Here is a 20,751-nt window from a genome sequence, read left to right as displayed (position 1 = left end):
GTATTGTAAATGACACATTTTCTAATATGTGTTGGCTTTGAAAATATATAAATTAATAGCATTGTTATTCACAAAGCCAATAGCTTACACTTTCCTAGTGCGAGTCCTATTGGCTATGGCAATGCTTGTTGGTAGCAAGCAAGGACAGTGCTGTTGTGGTGCTGAGTGATGATGTGGTTGGGCTGAGTGATGTGGTGGTGTATTAGAGTAATGTAGTGGTGTATTAGAGTGATGTGGTGGTGTCCCAGAGTGATGTGGTGGTGTCCAAGAGTGATGTGGTGGTGTCTCCAAGTGATGTGGTGGTGTCCATGAGTGGTGTGGTGGTGTCCCTGAGTGACGTGGTGGTGTCCCCGAGTGACGTGGTGGTGTTCCTGAGTGATGTGGTGGTGTCCCCGAGTGATGTGGTGGTGTCCCCGAGTGATGTGGTGTTGTGCCTGAGTGATGTGGTGGTATTCCAGAGTGATGTGGTGGTGTTCCAGAGTGATATGGTGGTGTACCTGAGTGATGTGGTGATGCCCCCGAGTGATGTGGTGGTGCCCCCGAGTGATGTAGTGGTGTGCATGAGTGATGTGGTGGTGTGGTGGTGTTCCCGAGTGATGTGGTGGTATCCCCGAGTGATATGCTGCCGTCCCTGAGTGATGTGCTGCTGTCCGCGAGTGATGTGGTGGTGTCCGCGAGTGATGTGGTGGTGCCCTTGAGTGATGTGGTGGTGCCCCTGAGTGATGTGATGGTGCCCCTGAGTAACGTGGTGGGATCCCCGAGTGACGTGGTGGTGTCCCTGAGTGACGTAGTGGTGTCCCTGAGTGACGTAGTGGTGTCCCTGAGTGACGTGGTTGTGTCCCCAAGTGACATGGTGGTGCCCCTGAGTGATGTGGTGGTGTCCCTGAGTGATGTGGTGGTGTCCCTGAGTGATGTGGTGGTGCCCCCGAGTGATGTGGTGCCCCCGAGTGATGTGGTGGTGTGCCTCAGTGATGTGGTGGTGTCCCTGCGTGATGTAGTGGTGTCCCCGAGTGATGTGGTGGTGCCCCCGAGTGATATGGTGGTGTACCTGAGTGATGTGGTGGTGCCCCCCAGTGATGTGGTGGTGCCCCCGAGTGATGTGGTGGTGTCCCCGAGTGATGTGGTGGTGTCCCTGAGTGATGTGGTGGTGTTCCAGAGTGATGTGGTGGTGTCCCCGAGTAATGTGGTGATGTCCCTGAGTGATGTGGGGTGGTGTCCCCGAGTGATGTGGTGGTGTTCCCGAGTGATGTGGTGGAGTGCCTGAGTGATGTGGTTGGGTTCCAGAGTGATGTGGTGGTGTCCCCCAGTGATGCTGTGGTGTCCCCGAGTGATGCGGTGGTGTCCCTGAGTGATGCGGTGCTGCCCTGAGTGATGTGGTGCTGTCCCTGAGTGATGTGGTGGTGTCCCTGAGTGATGTGGTGGTGTTCCTGAATGATGTGGTGGTGTCCCCGAGTGCTGTGGTGGTGCCCCTGAGTGATGTGATGGTGTTCCCGAGTGATGTGGTGGTGTCCCCGAGTGATGTGGTGGTGTCCCCGAGTGATGTGGTGGTGCCCCCGAGTGATGTGGTGGTGTTCCCGAGTGATGTGGTGGTGTCCCCGAGTGATGTGGTGGTGTCCCTGAGTGATGTGCTGCTGTCCCTGAGTGATGTGGTGCTGTCCCCGAGTGATGTGATGGTGTTCCTGAGTGATGTGGTGGTGTCTCCGAGTGATGTGGTGGTGCCCCTGAGTGATGTGGTGGTGCCCCTGAGTAATGTGATGGTGTCCGCGAGTGATGTGGTGGCATCCCTGAGTGATGTGGTGGTGTCCCTGAGTGACGTGGTCATGTCCCCGAGTGATTTTATAACCAAGATTTTAGGACGACGTTGGGTTTACTACGGTGCACTAGGGATAGTACACAAAAAATCACACTTATGGACACTCCACCAACTACCGGGGCACCGTCCCACCCCGGATGAAACTGAGCTAATACGAAAAAAAGAGCTGGGAGTGCGATATTTATGTCAGAAACAATTTGAGTATTTAATGAAAAACATATAAATCAATTAATGCGAAAATACAATCAAGATTCTTCTCTTTGAAAGAGAAGAATCTTGATTGTATTTTCGCATTAATTGATTTATATGTTTTTCATTAAATACTCAAATTGTTTCTGACATAAATATCGCACTCCCAGCTCTTTTTTTCGTATTAGCTCATGTCCCCGAGTGACGTGGTGGTGCCCCTGAGTGATGTGGTGGTGCCCCCGAGTTATGTGGTGGTGTCCCCGAGTGATGTGGTGGTGTTCCTGAGTGATGTGGTGGTGTCCCTGAGTGATGTGTTGGTGCCCCTGAGTGATGTGGTGTTGCCCCTGAGTGATGTGGTGGTGTCCCTGAGTGATGTGGTGGTGTCCCTGAGTGATGTGGTGGTGTCCCTGAGTGATGTGGCGGTGCCCCTGAGTGATGTGGTGGTGTTCCTGAGTGATGTGGTGGTGCCCCTGAGTGTTGCCCTTGAGTGATGTGGTGGTGTTCCTGAGTGATGTGGTGGTGTCCCTGGGTGATGTGGTGGTGTCCCTGAGTGTTTGGGTGGTGCCCCTGTGTGGTGCCCCTGAGTGATGTGGTGGTGTCCCTGAGTGATGTGGTGGTGTTCCTGAGTGATGTGGTGTGTGAGGGTGTGGGGGGGTGTGAGGGTGTGAGGGTGAGTAAGGGTGAGAGGGTTGTGAGGGTGAGGGGTGTGAGGGTGTGAGTTTGTGAGGGTGAGCGAGGGTGTGTGAGGGTGGGTGAGGGTGTGAGGGTGAGTGAGGGTGTGTGAGGGTGTGTAAGGGTGAGGGGGTGTGAGGGTGAGGGAGGGTGAGGGTGACAGGGGTGAAGGTGATGGGGATGAGGGTGAGGGTGTGTGAGGGCGAGGCTGTGTGAGTGTGAGGGTGTGTGAGGGTGAGGGGGAGTGAGGGTGAGGAGGTGTGAGGGTGAGGGTCCGAAGTAAATGGTGGCAGGGCAGACATCATAAGACAGAGAGAAGAGACTGCGTGGTAACTGCATTGGTCAGTTTCAGAATCAGGAGGGGCAGAGGCATCACAGTCTGCGAGGGATCAACGTGTCTAAAGTCGAGTGTTTTCAAGCTGAGTGTCCCTAGAGAGATGGCAACACAGCAACAGCATTCGAGGAGCAAGGCTACTGTAAACAAGCACGGTGGACGAGACCTAAAAAATGTCTTCCCCAGTGTTGCCGCTCTCCTCCCACACTTCATAGACCAGCCATCACATACACAACACTTTCTTTTCATTGAACACTTCTACATCCAGATTTTTTTAATGGTCCCTAATTCAGCAGTGTTCCCTCAAACTCCCCACCTTGGTAGCACTCACAAACTACTATCATAATCATGGAACCTTCTCTCAAGGTGGTACAAACTTATGTGAAACACCAATCCAGAGGCTTTTGACCTGGTGCATAGAGAATCCATATGTGACTTGTTTCATTATTGTCAGACTGTCATGAATGGTAACGAAACATATCATGCGACACCTTTGCACCTCCTGGAGGTAAAGGTGGCAGACCTCCGGTTAGAAGGCCGACTCCGTGAGGTATGAGGATGCCTCTCTCAGAGTTGGACCCAAAAACACTCCTTACTAATATAAACATGGAAGTCCTCAAGTTTTCGTTACTAATGTAGCATCAAGATTTCCCTCAATAATCCAGGCTTGCCGGACAAAAATACAGGACAGAAAAGCGTATGAAAAACATTCTTCTTAATTTGAAGTGAGGGGAATGAATGACTTAAGCAGCAGTCTACGTGTATTTTTTTCATGGTGTACAATGATTTGCACCCAACATATTTCTTTCGCAGTCGTGGGCTATCAAGTATACATTTAGTTTAATTTTTCTGGGAAGTAACTGACCTATGTTAGGTACTAGGTATTTAACATAGATTGTCCATTCATATAAACTGTGGAAAGGCGTAAACATGTACTATTATGCAGGCCCATGTATAATTGTGTGTAGGCTATTGGTCTAGCTAACTATACAAAATTGAAAACATATAAAATAAAAGGGAATGTTTATGATATTTTGATGCATAAACCCACAGTAAGAGGACGCACATGTATTATGCGAGGAAATATAGGTTTGCCTTTATGACTGACTGCTTCAAGAATTTGCATTGAATGGAGGATTTCTGCAGTGGGAGAGTAGCTGAACTCGACAAAGATCCTCTAAGAGAAGTGTCCCCTACCATGCCTAATAATAACCTCTAGTGTTGCGAGACTCCATGGATGCAAAATACATCTTCCCAGATTCCTCCCTATGCTGTTTTTATAACAAACCGTGCATGGCTACCCAAATGAATAACTTTTTAGAACAAATGCTTTCAATGGCCTGTCAAAAGATAAGCCCCCACTTATTTCATTTTTATTCATTGATGAAGCATATAAAAAGTAACATTGCGCACAGGAGGTGAAAACAGTTCATAAAAACATGCTGAAATAGTATGACTTGCACTAAAACAGCGTGAGATGTCATTGACATTACAGTAGCAGGTATTGTAGAGAGCGTACATTTGGTGAGGCTGTTGGCACACAATGAGAAGATTCAGAAGAATGCGGAAGTGATGTCACACGTATGTGGCCATTAGGGCAAGGATCTAGAAAACATATAATACATTTCTCGCATGGGGCACTTCAAGAAGGATTTACATGACGAAGATCAAATTGTGGATTATTAGTTTATTATCAAATGAATGGGGCAGATATTACTGAAAGCTCAGTGGGCTTGTTCAGAATCTGGGGGATGGCACTGCCCATGTACATTGAAGAGATACTTGCTATGACTATTTGATTCCTGGTTGGGTGACAAATAAAGGGAAGTGTTCTAGAACAATCTTCCCATCAGTATTGAAAGTCCCTTCTGTTGAGCTGATTCTGTAATTGGAGTTTCTTGTTGCAGTCTTGTTGAAGAGTCTAAGGATTTTATTAGTTGGGAAGGCAGAGTCACCTGGACATCTATTGTATCAGTTGAGGTTGTTTGCACCTGGTGTCCTGGAGTCTGGGTACTATTATCACCCCAGAATGAAAACCAATCAAATCCGTTCTACACTCTACTTTCAAGGTAGTAATGACAGTCAGGTCAAGGCTTTGTCAGGGAGAACATGTGGGATAGAAATTCAGAACTCAGTACCACAGAATAACACTCAACAAATCATTGTTCAGTCAGTGTTTTTATGTTAACAAAGGAAAAGTACTTAAATTCACTCTAGTCTAGATACTATGCACACACTTACAAATATACACACAGCAGGCAAATAGGACTGAACTAATTACTATGTCACTGGGACTCACAATTTAAAACCCTTCCCAAAAGAGTACAAACCACATAGTCTAAATATTAATTACTGATGGGAACTAACCCCAAAAGCCTACCAGGTTGACATTATTTGCAAGTTACCTACTGACGATTTGTACACCTGCAGGTCTTAACAGGGAAAACTACAATATCCCTAACTATGTCTACTGTAATAAAAATAAATCTTCATGAACAAGACAATAAGGCCTACAGACTTTGTCAGTGCACTCACAGTTAATATGAACGTTCTTCTCCCTTTGTAAATCTATTCATATTTGTTAAACCAAATTCTTCAAAAACATTGACATTTTTTCCCAAAGCCTCTAACTGTAGAGACCTAAAATAATCTACGGGTAGACTTTAGCAGTGAGTCCCTAGCCTGGAAGACAAATTTGTCCAAACATTAGGAAATGTGTTACCACTTAGTCACATGGACACATCCTGGTCACAAAAGATAAAGGTGCCTATCACTTGCGGGGTCCCATATGGTTCCATACCGTCTCTTGTCATAGTCAACCTTTACTTGGAGACGCTTGTAGCACTACTTATACATAACAGCATCAAAGTTGAGCAGTATGCAGATGAGCCACAACTCTAGGTAAAAGCGTCCTCTGCTTCAGATATCCAAAGCCTCAAACACTACCTGCACATCATTCAGACCCGGATATCCAATGCCTACCTGAAGCTCAACCTAACCAAGACAGAATTCTTAATATTTGCGAAAAACAACAAAAAAGAAACAGTACAAATCTGTCTCGATTACATAATTCTTGACTTCTTCAAACTCCAACGTTCACTGAATGCCTAGTCCCTTGTATTTACCCTGGACCCCAATCTCACCCTCAACGAACACAATCCCAAAAGAAAAACAAAGGCTGCCTAGTACCAGCGCCCTCTTCTAAAGATAGTGAAACTTTCTTCCAGAAATTATCTTCAGAACTGCTGTTCAGGCCCTCATACTGTCACATATGGATGGAGGTTATGTCCTACTTCATAACCTCCCAGGCTCCACACTGGCACCCCTTAAAGGTATAGAGTACACCACAGTATGCCCCATCGAAGGCTTGAAGAAATATGATCACATCAACTCCATCTTGATGGAACTCCATTTACTCTCCTTGCCAGCCCACACCATCTTCAAAACTAGCTGCATCATGTCCAAAGCCATTACAACTAGCACCTACACTTATCTTGCAGATAGGATCATCATTTCTGCTGCTTCTTAGCGCACCCACATCCTGGATGCCATCAGACTGCTGATTATGTGCCCGATTCCGATCTCGCTAGGAAAGCCCTCCGTATGACTCGGATCCGGAGGGCTTTCCGAGCGAAACGTGCTCCAGGAGTCCAAACGAGCTAGAACGATGCAGCAGTATGCTTATGGACTTGGTTCGCTCAGACTCCCATTGCACTCTATGCAAGCCTGTGTACAGATGTGTACACAGGATCCCATAGCAAAAAGGGGTGGGTAGGGAAATGCGTACACCCTGTGGTGTGCACCCCATGTTGCCCGCCACACTGTGCATGCCTGGATCGGGGGAACCCATGAGCAAACCTCTGTGACAGATTCGGAGGGCCCTGGGTAAATGGGGGCCTGCTCCTGCCCCCTGAAGTACGCTTCCGACAGCTGTTTCATCTCACTGTGACCGAGGCAAAGAGGCTGTCCGAATAGTGCATCGTACTCACTCGGTCGGACTTCAGCTCCATATCGTCGTATGATTCGGCTATGAATGAGTCTTACAGACAGGTTCAGGTCCCAGAAACAAATCGGTCGGCCCGTACGTGATCTTCGCATCGTACTTGGTCATTCAGACCTGTGTAAGATTCGGTCGTAAACAAGGGCTATTAATCAGATCCGGGAAAGCCAAATCTGCTTCGGAGGTGCTCCGAAGGGCATCAGAATCGTATAAAAAAGAAAAAATGCAAAGAAACAGGCCTTTTCCATCTATGAACACTGGATCTGTAACAAGATTCCCTTATTCACCTGGGCCACCCCAATGCTGCTCTAATTTAAGAAAGAGTGTAAGACTCATCTCTTTAAAGAACACTATATCACAATGAATTAGCTGTCCACAACCCAGCTACCTCTCCTATCACCTGTTGATGTTATTCTTGTGTTTGACCCTGTACTGTGTTGTGCTGTCTTTTGGCTAGCTTGTGCTATGGAAATACTATAGTTATGGAAACAGGGGTTCCTAGCTTATTTGGAATAATCACAATACAGTATAGAACACAATGGACTACTATACGTTAAATTCTCCTTGCCCAGCCGGACAAGGAATTTATTTACCAACAAATGTCAAATTTAATCACAATATTTTTCAGACAAGTAGTATGACACAAGCCTGTGCCGTACTTTGAAAGAGAGAAGGTAGAGAAGAGTGAAAGGGGTGTTTTCAGGCAAGAAAAGGAGCAAGTCAGGGCACTTGTAAATGATAAGAAATAGTGACAGTGTCGCCTGGAGTGAAACAAACAATATCAAATTTAAAGTACTACATGTATGTACACTCATAGGTGTGACACCTATGAGTGTACATACATGTAGTACTTTAAATTTGATATTGTTTGTTTCACTCCAGGCGACACTGTCACTATTTCTTATCATTTACAAGTGCCCTGACTTGCTCCTTTTCTTGCCTGAAAACACCCCTTTCACTCTTCTCTACCTTCTCTCTTTCAAAGTACGGCACAGGCTTGTGTCATACTACTTGTCTGAAAAATATTGTGATTAAATTTGACATTTGTTGGTAAATAAATTCCTTGTCCGGCTGGGCAAGGAGAATTTAACGTATAGTAGTCCATTGTGTTCTATACTGTATTGTGATTATTCCAAATAAGCTAGGAACCCCTGTTTCCATAACTTAGTTATACCCATGGTTCTTGGCTACCCGCTGGGTTTCCCTTGTTCTTCAAAAATATATGGAAATACTATAGCCATACGTATACATAATCTTAGCAGTGGGATCTCATCCAAAAGCTAAGAAAAACTCTGGCAAAGTGCAAATTTAGCCCTTTGCCTCACTGAAGATGTGACTTTTTAATCTTGGTTAGGGCCAGGTCTGTCTCAGAGCATCCTAGTCTCTAGGCAGGTGGGTTGATGATGCGACAAAACCGGCTTCTCCTCTTGGGCATACAAGCCAGCCATTCCCTTTCTCCATTTGCCAGTTCCTGTTCTACAGGCAGTCTACAGTTCTCTTCACAGGTGTAGGCAATGTAATTCCAAGGAAGCATGAAATCAGACATCCTGGCTTTGGTTTCAAGTGGATGTAAGACGTTACAACGCATACTTTTACCATGAATGCCTTTACAACGAGGTATATTTACAACAAATACCTTTACAACGCATAGTGCTTTGGGGTGCTGGATAGTGAATAGTTTAATTTACTATTCCAACTCCAGTCCCCGTGGACACTAGGGAAGGTGTTGGATAGTAAATTAAATCTATTCCTTATCCTAGAGCGCCCCCCAGCGCAATGCGTTGTAATGGTTTGCGTTGTAAAAGTTGCGTCGTAAAGGCACTGCATGGTAAAAGTTGCGTTGTAAAGGATTTTTCCCGTTTCAAGTAAGTTCCATTCACCCTGCTGGGTAGCTCCTGTTACTGGACCATGAGAATACTGGCCCTCGACCTGGGTTTCTACTCAATATTTACCAACGTTTTGCAGACTGCAATGTGTACTCCACTGATCCGATTCAGGGACCAGTTTCAAGCGCCTCCTGACCAAATGTATGTTCCTCTCAGAGTGATCAATTCATGGTCTTTGTTGATTAGTATCAGCAGGAGGGAAGGGTGGGACCTTTAATTCTACTTCAGTTTGTTAGAGGTATCACCTTTGGGCAAAGAATGACGCAGGAAGGGTCTGTTTCTCCTTCTTTCCTTTCAAAGGAGACTGTTTCACATCAAAGGACCTAAGCAAATGTTGTACACTCTACATCTCTGTCAGGCAGATTTCTCCTCCCATCTTATCTGCCACTCTCAAAGAGAGGGTCCAAAAAAAGATTCCAGACGCCACACAACAAATCACTAAGTTAAAAAAAGTCAACACACCCAATAAGAACACTAAACACACACCCACACACACATGTCCCTTGTAACTCGCCCTGAGCCCGTTGTCTTAGCTGCCCACCGGCTTCTGAACTTATATTAAAAGACAGGCCGTACAGGTTGCAGCTAATGATCCAATTTATTCAGAGCGTATAGTGTGTGAAATCCATAAGGAAGGTTTACCACACAGGTGAGGTCGAAATTCTCACGCGCAGAATATGAAGTTTTCACAGGTTAGACTCCATTTTTCTTTGCAGAGTTTCACTTGAAGAATAGAGAAATGTTGCTGGAATATCACAGGGTAGATTTAATCTATGTATTTAGATTGAGGTCAAGCACTTTAATTAACTGAGAGTTAGGTTCCAGGCAAGTCGCTGAAATATTAATGGCAAACCCTACTTCTTGATTATAATTCATATTTTCTATCTTTAGTAAGGTGAAATCAGTTAATTGCTAGTTTTCTGTAATGTTTCTAGGAATAACCCATATTATCAAGGCTTTAAATCCCAACAGCCCGGTGTGAATGGTCTTGCCAGCACTCTGACAGATATGTGTGTCTTCTACTGATGGCTGTTTCATTTATCCAAATACTGGAGGGAGCTGCATTGTGGCACACTTTGAAGATGCAGCCACCACTGAAGAAACACCAAGAAGTCCATCCTAGAGCATCTGTTCTTAGGAAAGCCCTTCTGAGTACTGGTTGCAGCTTTGCAAAACGAAACGCAAACTTAGATGGGCAAGAATGAGCGATCCTCTCAGAGATCACTTGAAGCAGAGTAGTTCCATGTTATGTTTTACTACGTCTTGGACACTCTCTTCTCCGACTCCATTAGGAGCGACTAAATGCTATTAAAAAACTCAGTCAGTGGTCTCTTTTCCAGCTTGGGATTCTGAACCACTTAGAAAATAATTTCAGGACCTGCGATAGAGTCATTTTATGGTTGAGGAATTTTCTTTTCCACTGGCATTTAAAGCAGCCTCAATGTTGGTCCTTCTGTGTTCTTGTTCTTTGTTGGTCCTGATTTTCTCTTTTGTGCTTGACCCTCTCTAGAGTCAGATCACAAGAACATTTGGAGTAATTTCGAACCAGGTTACGGCCTCCTATCTTTCCACAGGCATTGTTAAAGTATCTGGTATTGTGGTGCATTGTGCTTTACTCTATTTCACTTCTCTTTCCCACCTTTCTTAGAGATTTGTCCTTGTTGTTTGATGTCTTTTACACTGAGGTTCAGTGGTACCTGGACTTTGAAAGTCTGTGAACCTCCAGAATTTTGCACCACTAAGCCTTCCCTTACCTCTAGAGACCAATAACAGACTAAAACTAGGCCTGGGCGGTGAAGTCCACTCCATTTGCAGAGTTTCGCAGAGCGGAGTTTTTTTGTTGCGGTCGCCACCTTCCAGCAAGACTTCTCAACGTGTGCAGTTGCGGATGGTCGTGACCACGCGCATTGAGAAACCATCCGTTCACATTGAGGAAGCTGCGACTCAAGTAGAAAATCTAACCGAGCTGCAGAAAGAAGTGGCATCCTATGCCCTGATTTTCCAGCGGGAATCAAAACACGCGCTTGAACTCTGCCCAGGCCTAGCTAAAACTTGGAGACATACCAAGGAATCATTTTGCACAATGTTTGCCTAAAATGCTTTCAATTAGGTACATTCATTTTGGTTCCATTACATACTTTTGAGTGTATTTGTTGGATTGAGTGTAAACTTGTGCTCATTAACTCTGAACAGTAAAGGGAGAAATGCACCTGCTATTTGACTTTGTCGGTGTAGAACTTCCTGAGAAAGCTTAGAGATTCGTCCTTGTTGTTAATGCCTTTTCAACTGAGTCCATTTGTGTTTTGACTTTGAAGAAAATAATCATCTTTTTTCACTACGATTCCACCGTTAACAAGCCTACATGGGCAGCCCAAACGCATTGGAAACATTGCTCGTTTAATTGTATAAACGTATATTGCACCAAAACTGTGGAGTGTGAGAACTGCGACCAACTAGGCTGGTGTGATAAAAGACATAGGGCCAGATGTACGACTCTTTTTTGCGGCAGCAAACAGGAGAATCTCCCGTTTGCGGCTGCAAAAAAGGGTAATAGCATGTACAAATGCTATTTTGCGAGTCACTAACACGCAAAATAGCATTTGCGACTCTCGCTGTTAGGAAGGGGCGTCCCTTCCTAATAACGAGTCAATTTGCTATGTACTAGTGTTTTGGGACCGCATTTGCGGCCGCAAAACACTTGCAGTTTACCGCCTACTTCAAGTAGGTGGTAAACCACTCGCAAAGGGGAAGGGGTCCCTAGGGGACCTCTTCCCCTTTGTATGTTGAAAAATATTTTTAAGAGCAGGCAGTGGTCACAGAAACCACTGCTTGCCCTTAAAACAATGTAACTGAAAAGTTTAATTTTTCTTTTTTAAATGCATTGTGTTCCCTGAAGGAACACAGGATGCATTTTTTTTTTTTAAACTGCTTTATTAAAAAAGCAGTCCCAGACATGGTGCTCTGCTGAGCCCAGCAGGCCACCATCCCTAGGAGGGCCTGTCATTCCCAATGGGCTCGCAAATTGCGAGAGATTCATTAATATTCATGAGCCTCATGACCTCATTGGGAATCGCAAAGTGTTAAACACACTGTTGTACATGCAAAATAGCGCCTTGCAAATTGCGAGTCGCAAATTACTCGCAATTTGCGATACGCTAATTTGCAGGTCGTACATCTGGCTCATAGTCCATGCTTTTAAGCATTTCGGAGGGTTGATTGGAAGCAGAAGTGCAGGGTCTGCTGACTGCGTTTTGAGACATACATAGGGCTAATTCTGTAAACTGAATTGCAGATGCAATCTGAAGCAATGGAAAGGTGTAAGGACAGTCAAAGATGAGTTGTGGCTGCAGCACCTTTTGAGGAAACTACAATTGTATGATTGTTAGCTAACACAATCCAGAGAGGGTGGCAAGCTTAACAAAGAACTTGACAAGGAGGAGAAAGGTAAGTAAATGGTTTGAGGCCTTGGATCTGGCGAAACACTCGGAGGTGGGGAGAATAGCCAAGGTCTAAGGATTTACACTATAATATCGCTGAATAACCCAAACCCCAAAATTTTGAAACAATGGGTACTCCGGAGAGTGCTCGAGAGGAATGATCAGAATTTTTATCAAATATACCTGGGAAGGCAATAATGCAACACTAAAAGAGATAGAGAAGCTGGCAAAGGAATTAAAACAAAGATCGTGTGATTGGGAACTGGTGTGTAAAAAGCTATCGCGAGCATGCTGGTCAAATATGAAGAAGACATTTAGATATGTAAGCGATGGAAAATTGTAAGAGATAACGAAGACTATGGTGCATTCAGGGTACTGAATTTTGTAAGGAAATATGAAAAAATAATAGGATTGGAACGTAAAGAATAGAATATATAGGTACAAGATTAAATGATGCCAGACTCAGGATCAGAAGTTAGTTCAGAGTTGAACAATACAGATCAAGGTGAACCTAGCAACATTTCACTCCATAGGAATAACCTTTCAGAGGAATTTTGAATGCTACACAGGGAGCAACAGCCAATGTATAAAAATCTAGAACAATCAAAATACGGACAAGAATGAAAAAGAATGAAAAACAGGAAAAGATATAACAAAGAAACAATCATAATAGTCAAAATGAGAGAACGTTGTGGAAAAAACCCATCGTCTTGGCCAACCAGCGTCTCGCCCATCCAAAGCCTAACTGGATCCCAGATCTTTCTCAACCTTTTTCTATGAACATCATTATCTAAAAGAGACATTGCTAAGGAACATGTATTCAGAAATTCACATAATCAGATGCCGGGACATGGGGCCGCACTTGCAAGCCAAGAACGTGCCAGAACCAGTGTAGCCAGTGAAATTACAAAAATATATAATCCCACAACATGTTGGGGAATAGAGTGTGAATGCCCCAGCATGATTTATTTCGAATCCCACACTACTGGCAGATGAGGGACACTATTCATTTTCCCGAAAACACATTTCCAATCAGTGGTGGCTGGTGACATTTGAAAGTGGTGGGCGTAAAAGGTCAGGATAAGTGTCCTGTGACAAGCGAGCAAGTCCAAGTGTCGAAGGGGGGGGGGGGGGTTGTTGCCCTTGGGAATTTTTTTTAAAAAGAGTGGACAGATGCTGTGTTTTCAAGCACATTTGAGAAAGCAATTATGACTATTGTTCATTGTGCACTCCACCCTGCTTCTTAAAAGACCCATACCTGGTATTACATCACCGCAACATTTCAAGGTAGAATCTGGAACCATTGGTTGATAAAGTGCTGGCATGTACTAGTAGGATACCATCTGACACTTTATCATCCAGTTCCGAACACATACATGGGAATTACGTGCTTAAGGTCAAACAACGCTCAGTTTTAATTGTTGCTGTTTCAGTTCTGACGATGCAAGCTTAATTTCCAACGGAACCTTTTAGTCTCTTTAATACCACTCTGTTTCAGATGCCTCGCTATCAAAGAGTTAACATGAATGATGTTGATGTTTTCAATATATTATTACAAAGAGATTGAAATGTTGAGATTATTATAAAAATAAACTGGAAAGCCACCATATTATACTGAGTAAATGTATGTTACTGGCAGTACCAGTAGCGACCATACGCCAAGGTGTCCCAGTGGTGCACACTTTGTGATGCCTCCCTCCCTCTCCACACTTTTCTTCCCCTTTGCAAGGCCTCACTGGGGTAGCATACTAGGAGCTAAAGTTTTCTATGTCCTGCACTGTGTAACAAATATTATTTTCAGACAGTTGGTTCGGCAGTGCAAACACTCAGCAAGCCGAGGGGAGAGAGTGAGATAAAAATGTTCATGGAAATAAATGGCTGAGTAAGTACTGCTGACTGAATTAAAACCTGCTATAAAAACCCACACAGCCATCAGTAGCCATGGGTCAGGAGAGTGAATTGAACTTTGAATTCACCAGACAATGTACAAATATCAGTGTTTGCACGGTGGGCATTAAAAATGCAGGTCACATGAAGCTCTGCCAATGTCTGCTGCCAAACAAAAAAATGCTTGATAATTTAATGTAATGACTCAGAGACTGCGAGTCATCCGTTTTCCAAAATAATCGTAACTCTAACGTAAAACAACTCAACTGACCAACCCAACACACTTTTATTTTCAATGTATTTCCCTCTTCATTTCACAGAGTTACGCATGAGCAGCGGCGTCACTAGGGTCGTGGGGGGGGGGGGGGGGGCGACCGCACCGGGTGACACCATACATGGGGTGACACCAATCTGACTGGTTACGCTGTGTAACACAGCTCTGCAGCCTCGCCTCTGCTCTGCAAGCGCATCTGCTTACAAAATACTGCAGTGTGCCCTGAGCTCTGCTTTCCTGACAGTCGGCCCGTGCACTGCCAGAGCCCCCACCGCACAGCTTGGAAACAGACAGAGGATGCAGGGGTCAGAACACACGGGCCCACACAGTCAGACACACACGGCACACGCACAGCCCCCCCCCAGCTTTAATGGTTTCATTTACATTCTGTCTCTTGCAGTTTTCCTTTTCTCGTTATAGGTGGGGATCCAGCTTCTAAAGTATGGATGTTTCACATTTCAGACTGGATTCGGTCAAATTTATTTTTCTCCTATTGGCACTTATCCAGATTTTTCAGTGATGAAGAAATTAAGTTGGAAGTAGTATATTTTCACTTTTATTTAAGTGATAAACGTGCACAGTACTCGCACCGTGGTGTCTTAGTGTGTGCAGCTATGTAAACTTCATTTGGAAATCTTTTTTTAATCTCCCTTATGCGCAGCTATCGGCTGGCCATCCGTCAAGCGTATCGCAACAATAACATAGTCCAGTATTTTTCAGCGTTTACAAATAAATGGAAACAGGGATCGAACTTTGGGAAGATAAGAGAATTATGCAGTTTTCCCAGAATCACACAATTTGGTGAAATCCGGATTAGGAACTAAGGGCAGATTTACAAGCCCCTTGTGCCTCTTTTACGCCGCCGTTGCGTCACTTCTGTGATGCAGCGGCGGCGCAAAAGATGCGCCATGGTGCGGGGTATTTACAACATCACGCATCTCCGAGATGAGTCACGTCTTAAAGCCCTGCGCCAGAGGGAGGCGTTCCATCGCGGGAGGGCATTCCGGCACAGGAACGCCTCCTAAAAGTCGCTGAGTGAAAGCTACAAGATTTCACTCAGCCACTTTTAAGGCCATGCTGCGTCAAAACCCTGCGCCTGCTTGAAGCAGGCATAAAGATTGACACAGCATTTTCAGGATAGGGCACCCCCGAGCCTTGCTGGAGCTGCGGCGCGCTTGCGACGCAACTCCAGCAATGCACCGCCTTTACCGAAGCAGATGCGTTACGCATCTGTCCATTTTTGCCCTATGATGCGCCGCATTGTAAATGTGGTGCATCCATGGTGGCGGAGCCGTGACGCACAATTACTGGTGCATCACTGCTGAAATGCAGGGATGCACCAGTTATTGTAAATCTGCCCTAAAGTATCCTGTTCCCATATCTTGTAATTTAGCTGCTGGAGCACGCAAAAATGGAAACATAGCATGAAACATGTTAAAGGCCAATAAAAATGTATTTCCTTTTTAAATCTGCAGGCACAGGAATGTTCCAAAAGTTGTCATTTCCGATTTTGGATTGATTTATTGCAAGTGGCTGACGGGGGACATAGGTAGACAGGAGGTGAATGTGTAGACATGATGTCAAAATTAGGAGCCGTGAGAGTAAGGGTAGGTGAGGAAGGGTAGAGATGGGAGCTTGCAAGAGGGAAGGAGCAACAGGAAGTTAATGAGCAGGATTGGGAAAGGAGCAAGAAAAGTTGGGAGGAGAAGGCCAAATCAAAAAAGATGGAAGCAAGAGGAAATAGCCTTTAATTTGCTTATGTGTTAGGAGCATCTCTACTAGACAGAAGGTAGTAGGAAGCTGAGGGAGTCGTTAGAAGCACTCCGGGTTGAGTAACGTGCATTTTATTCCATAACAATTCAACTCTGTCGGCTCAAACTATTTTGAGAGTTTCATTATTAATTTCTTTACCAATAGATTTCACATTCTGTTTTGTAGGTTTGAGACAATATTCCGACACGTTGCGATCTGAGCTATGATAAACCAACCAGCTTTATCAAGAAATTTATATTTGCTTGTTATTGATGAGTGAGAACCTGGCTTCAGCTTTCATGTCCCCCCACAGATCATGACATCTAATGCAAAATGTATTTGTATAGGGCTATGCAATGCTCAACGTGAAATGCTTATGCCAACTCCTCCAATTTTAGGGATTCATACAGACTAGAAGATGGAATAGATGAAATGCCTATATTTCAGAGGATTTCAAACTAGGGTCTAGGAGATTTCCAGGCTATCCACATAAGGTAAACATCCTTAAAATTAATAGAACTAGAAATCAGTTACACAGCAGCTGCACCTGCTAGTCATTACCAAGCAACTCCCCAGTACCTTGACTGCCCTTCACCTCGGGCGGGGCCAATTATTATCCCAATGCCACTCGTAGCTAGGGCCACTGGAATTATGCAGCAGAGGTGGGCCACATTATGTGGGAGGGTTGACTAAATTATGCAGACAGAAAAGGGAAATCACCTGGTGTAATGTGGCATAATTTTTGATAGGGTGGTATGGTCCTGTTATTTGCCAACTGTGTCCACTGGCGGACTCAGAGCAGCGGAGTTCCATGCGGTAAGTCGTGAGGGGGTGACACCATGAGTTACCCGCACCGGGTGACACCGACCCTAGTGACGCCACTGCGCATGAGTGTCTCCGAATCCGATTCAAAAGGCTGTTTCGCGGAGTTGCGGTGAGAGGCCCATGTGCTGAAATTATTTCAAATTTAAAAAGAACAGACCTATTCGGATTACATAATGTGCTCCCACTCACACAGTACCTGATGACCTGTATATTTTAGAGCCTCATGTACGGGTCCTGTGACTGCTCGTTTTGCTGGGGCCTCTCCTCGCCAGCGGCGGCTGGCATGCGAGGGAGGGTCGCGGTTGGGGGAATCATGGGATTTATACGGTAACAAAACTGGTAACTGTTCCGAATGCACTGCTGCTTTTCTTATATTTTAAGCAAACAATATAAGCAACACATTTGATTAAAAAGCAACCCTGGATGCTAATATTCTATAACGTGCCTTACATTTGTAGCACTCTGATAAACTAAACACAGCTCTGACTGTACCCTTTGCAGTATTCGGCTCTACGGACAGCAATCACTCCACTTACTGTGGCGGCCGTCATGCTCGAGGAAGGGGGTTGCAGGTGGGGAATAACAATTAAAATAAAACGTACCTGAGTAGTGCCGGTACCGCACTGCCTCCTCAGCTCCTCGACGGTCACGCTGTACTGGTGCAGGCAGCTGGGTCCGCGTGTTCCTGCTGCAGGAACAGGAAATAGCCAGCAGGCAGCTTCCCTCCCCTACGCAAGCCAAACACAACGCTGCAATGGCTCGTTGTGATTGGTAGGCGCAGCAGGAGAGCGCCCAAACCGGGACATTTTCTCTGCAATGGAGAATAAGCATTGGCATAGCCAATAGGTCTCGCCTTTGGGACCTTATAAGTGTTAAGAGAGAGCTATTGGCTTTGGCAATGTGTTTAAGCGATAATGTAGAGCAGTTTGGCTGCTGTACAGTAAGTTATAAATTTATAATAAGTGATATAAACATTTTTGTTACCTTAGATATAATTAAGATATTATGTATAACTGAGCAACTGTAAAAAAAAAATACATAAAAAAATACCATCATGTATTCCAGGGGATTAGTGTGTTACGCGGCGATGCTTTCTAGGCTCGGCACATACTGTAGCTATTGGGATCAAGTTAGCTCTCCTACATGTACAACAATCCTGTCATTGTGTTGTGCTTTTAAAGTGGGGTAGGTAAACATTGCACATACGATGGTCATGGATACTTACATATTTAGTTATAAGTTCTAGTAAGAACTTCCAAACATGTTAATTGTCTAAACAAAACAGGTATGTGACTAAAGAAATGAATAAACGCATAGCCAAGCTTTGCCGATGTTTATTTTCTTCTTATGACATGGTGGTTCGGGAGTTGAGAGGTCAGCAAACAACGATAGGAGGGTGGGGGGAAATTGAAAAGGACAGGATAGTGGGAGTGATTGAAAACAACAATGGGAGGGTGGGGTTGATTGAAAACAACAATGGGAGGGCCCAGTGAGAGTCCGTGACAAGGGAGGTGTTAGGCGAGTATTAACAGCTATAATGCTCAAAATTCAAATCATTCAAAAAACAATCATCTCAACATGAGTTTTTGTAAACTGGTTGCTGTGCTCCCACTTGTGTCTTTTCAACTCAAGTGTGTATCTCGTAAAGTTAATCATACCTGGAGCAGAGATTCTCCTATTCAAAAGATCTTTTCGGAACTTGGGCATTTAAAGTGTAGGCTGATGCCTGTATTAGCATGCACATCATGAAAATTGTGAGTGCTCTTACAAATGAAAGTGAATGGTGGTTGAACTTTTCCGCATGCTATCCATGCCCGTATTTGAAATCATTATTGTCGTTTTTCCAATGAGATTTTATAATTCCCACTTTAACAGAGCCGAATGCTTTCCCCATTTTAATCGCCATCCCGCGAAGGTGCTCACGTTGACTGTAAGTACAGTGTTTGCATACACATACTAAAGAATGCTGAGTGCTCTCCGAAGAAAAAGTGAATGTTAACCGAGCTTTTAGTTTTTGTGAGTCAGCCATCCCGCAAAGTTTTTCACGATGACTGTTACTGCCATATTTGCGTGCGCATAATAAAGAGGGCTGAGTGCTCTCAGAAATTAAAGTGAATCCTAACCGAGTATGCTACACTTCTTATTTAGTATATCCGTGCCTGTGTTCAAGTAATTCAAGAGCCGCTTACCGACTGGATGTTTTTATTGCAGATTCAAACATCACCGCAATGAGGGGTTTGGGGGGCAGCCGAGCCACGAGGTCTGCCCCCCGGGCAGTTTTGGGAGGGGGAGGGAGCGAGACATGGGCGCGGCCATTTTGCCGTTTTGAGCTGCTTTTGGGTATAGCCCAAAAGCAGCCCAAATTACATGTTTTACAGTCCAACGATAAAAGGGGCTTCCCGCGTGACCCAGCCACCATTTTAGGTATTGAAACCTGGTGGCTGGGAGCGTAGCGAGGTGTTTTTGTTGTCTAGCGTGGTTTTCGGCGTATTTCAGGGTGTCGGTGCGTTTGTCTGGGCAGTTGAGGCAAGAGAAGATAGGATGGCTGACAATGGTGATTTTCGTGTGTTGGAGGCCATCCACCTGATGAGCGAGGCGGGGCGGATGGACCTCTTAGTGGGCCCGGTAGCGGCGACGCGCCCGCCGAGGCGCGCCGCGGCAGGAGTGGCGGCGGCGATCCTTGCCTGCTCGCCTCCGCGGAAAGCACTGAAGTTACAGGTGCGTGCTGGGGGCCGCGCTGATGCCAGGGGCGTGGCCCGCGGTTTGGCTGTGGGGGCGGGGCAGCCGCGGGGGGGAAGCGCGCTGGGAAAGGCGCCTCTCTGCGAGAGTGCCGCACTGTCAAGGGAGGGACGGAGCAAACAGTCAGGCCGCGTGTAGGGAAGGCCCCGGGCAAAGAGACGGGACAGCGCGGTGACGCGCTGGATCTCCCCAGCACGTCGGCTGATGGCGGGGAGATCCCCCAGAAAGGCAGGAAATTAGCGGTCAGGCAGCAACAGGAGCAGAAGGCGGTGGGGGGTCGGGGCACAGAGGAGGGCGGTTTGAGCGTCAAAGCAGGCGCGGTGCCAGGGGGGGGCAAGAAATCTCAAAAGAGAGCAGGGCCCCCTGACAGGGGGCAGGTAGGGGGTACAGGGCGGGGGGAGAGGAGGAGGAGTCCCTCACCGGCCAGGCAGGGGGACAACTTGGAGGGGGGGAGGGGCAGGCAGGAGACAAGGCCAGAGAGTAGAAGGGGGGCACAGGGGGGAGTGAGGCAAGGCATTGGAGGGGGGGTGACAAGGGGGCAGAGGGTGGGAGATTTGGGAGGGGCGGGGGTGTGGAGGGAAGAGCTGAGTGGGAGCGGTTGGGTCTCCCCATTATTGATAGACGAGGGGGAGGGCGACCAGGATTGGGAGGGCCTGGACGTGTTTGATTCCTGGGTGGAGGGGTTGAGAGAGGCCCAGGGTGAGACAGGGGGCAGGCCAGTGAGGGGGGAGGGGATGGCGCCACGGGTGGGGCAGGCAGAGGGGCAAGGTACAAGGGAGGTGGCAGAGGTCTCCCCGGAGGTGGGGGGGTCGGGGATTGGGGAACTGGCATGGAGCGATGAGGAGGTAGGGGGAGAGGTCGTGGGGTAGCGGGACAGGCGGCGGGAAGGCGGGGGGCCTGCTCCGTGGCAGGGACCCAGCACATCAGCAGTACCGTTTTTATT

This window comes from Lissotriton helveticus, chromosome 5_1, assembly GCF_964261635.1.
Source record: "Lissotriton helveticus chromosome 5_1, aLisHel1.1, whole genome shotgun sequence".
In the NCBI taxonomy this organism is placed as follows: domain Eukaryota; kingdom Metazoa; phylum Chordata; class Amphibia; order Caudata; family Salamandridae; genus Lissotriton; species Lissotriton helveticus.
This window is presented reverse-complemented; position numbering follows the sequence as displayed.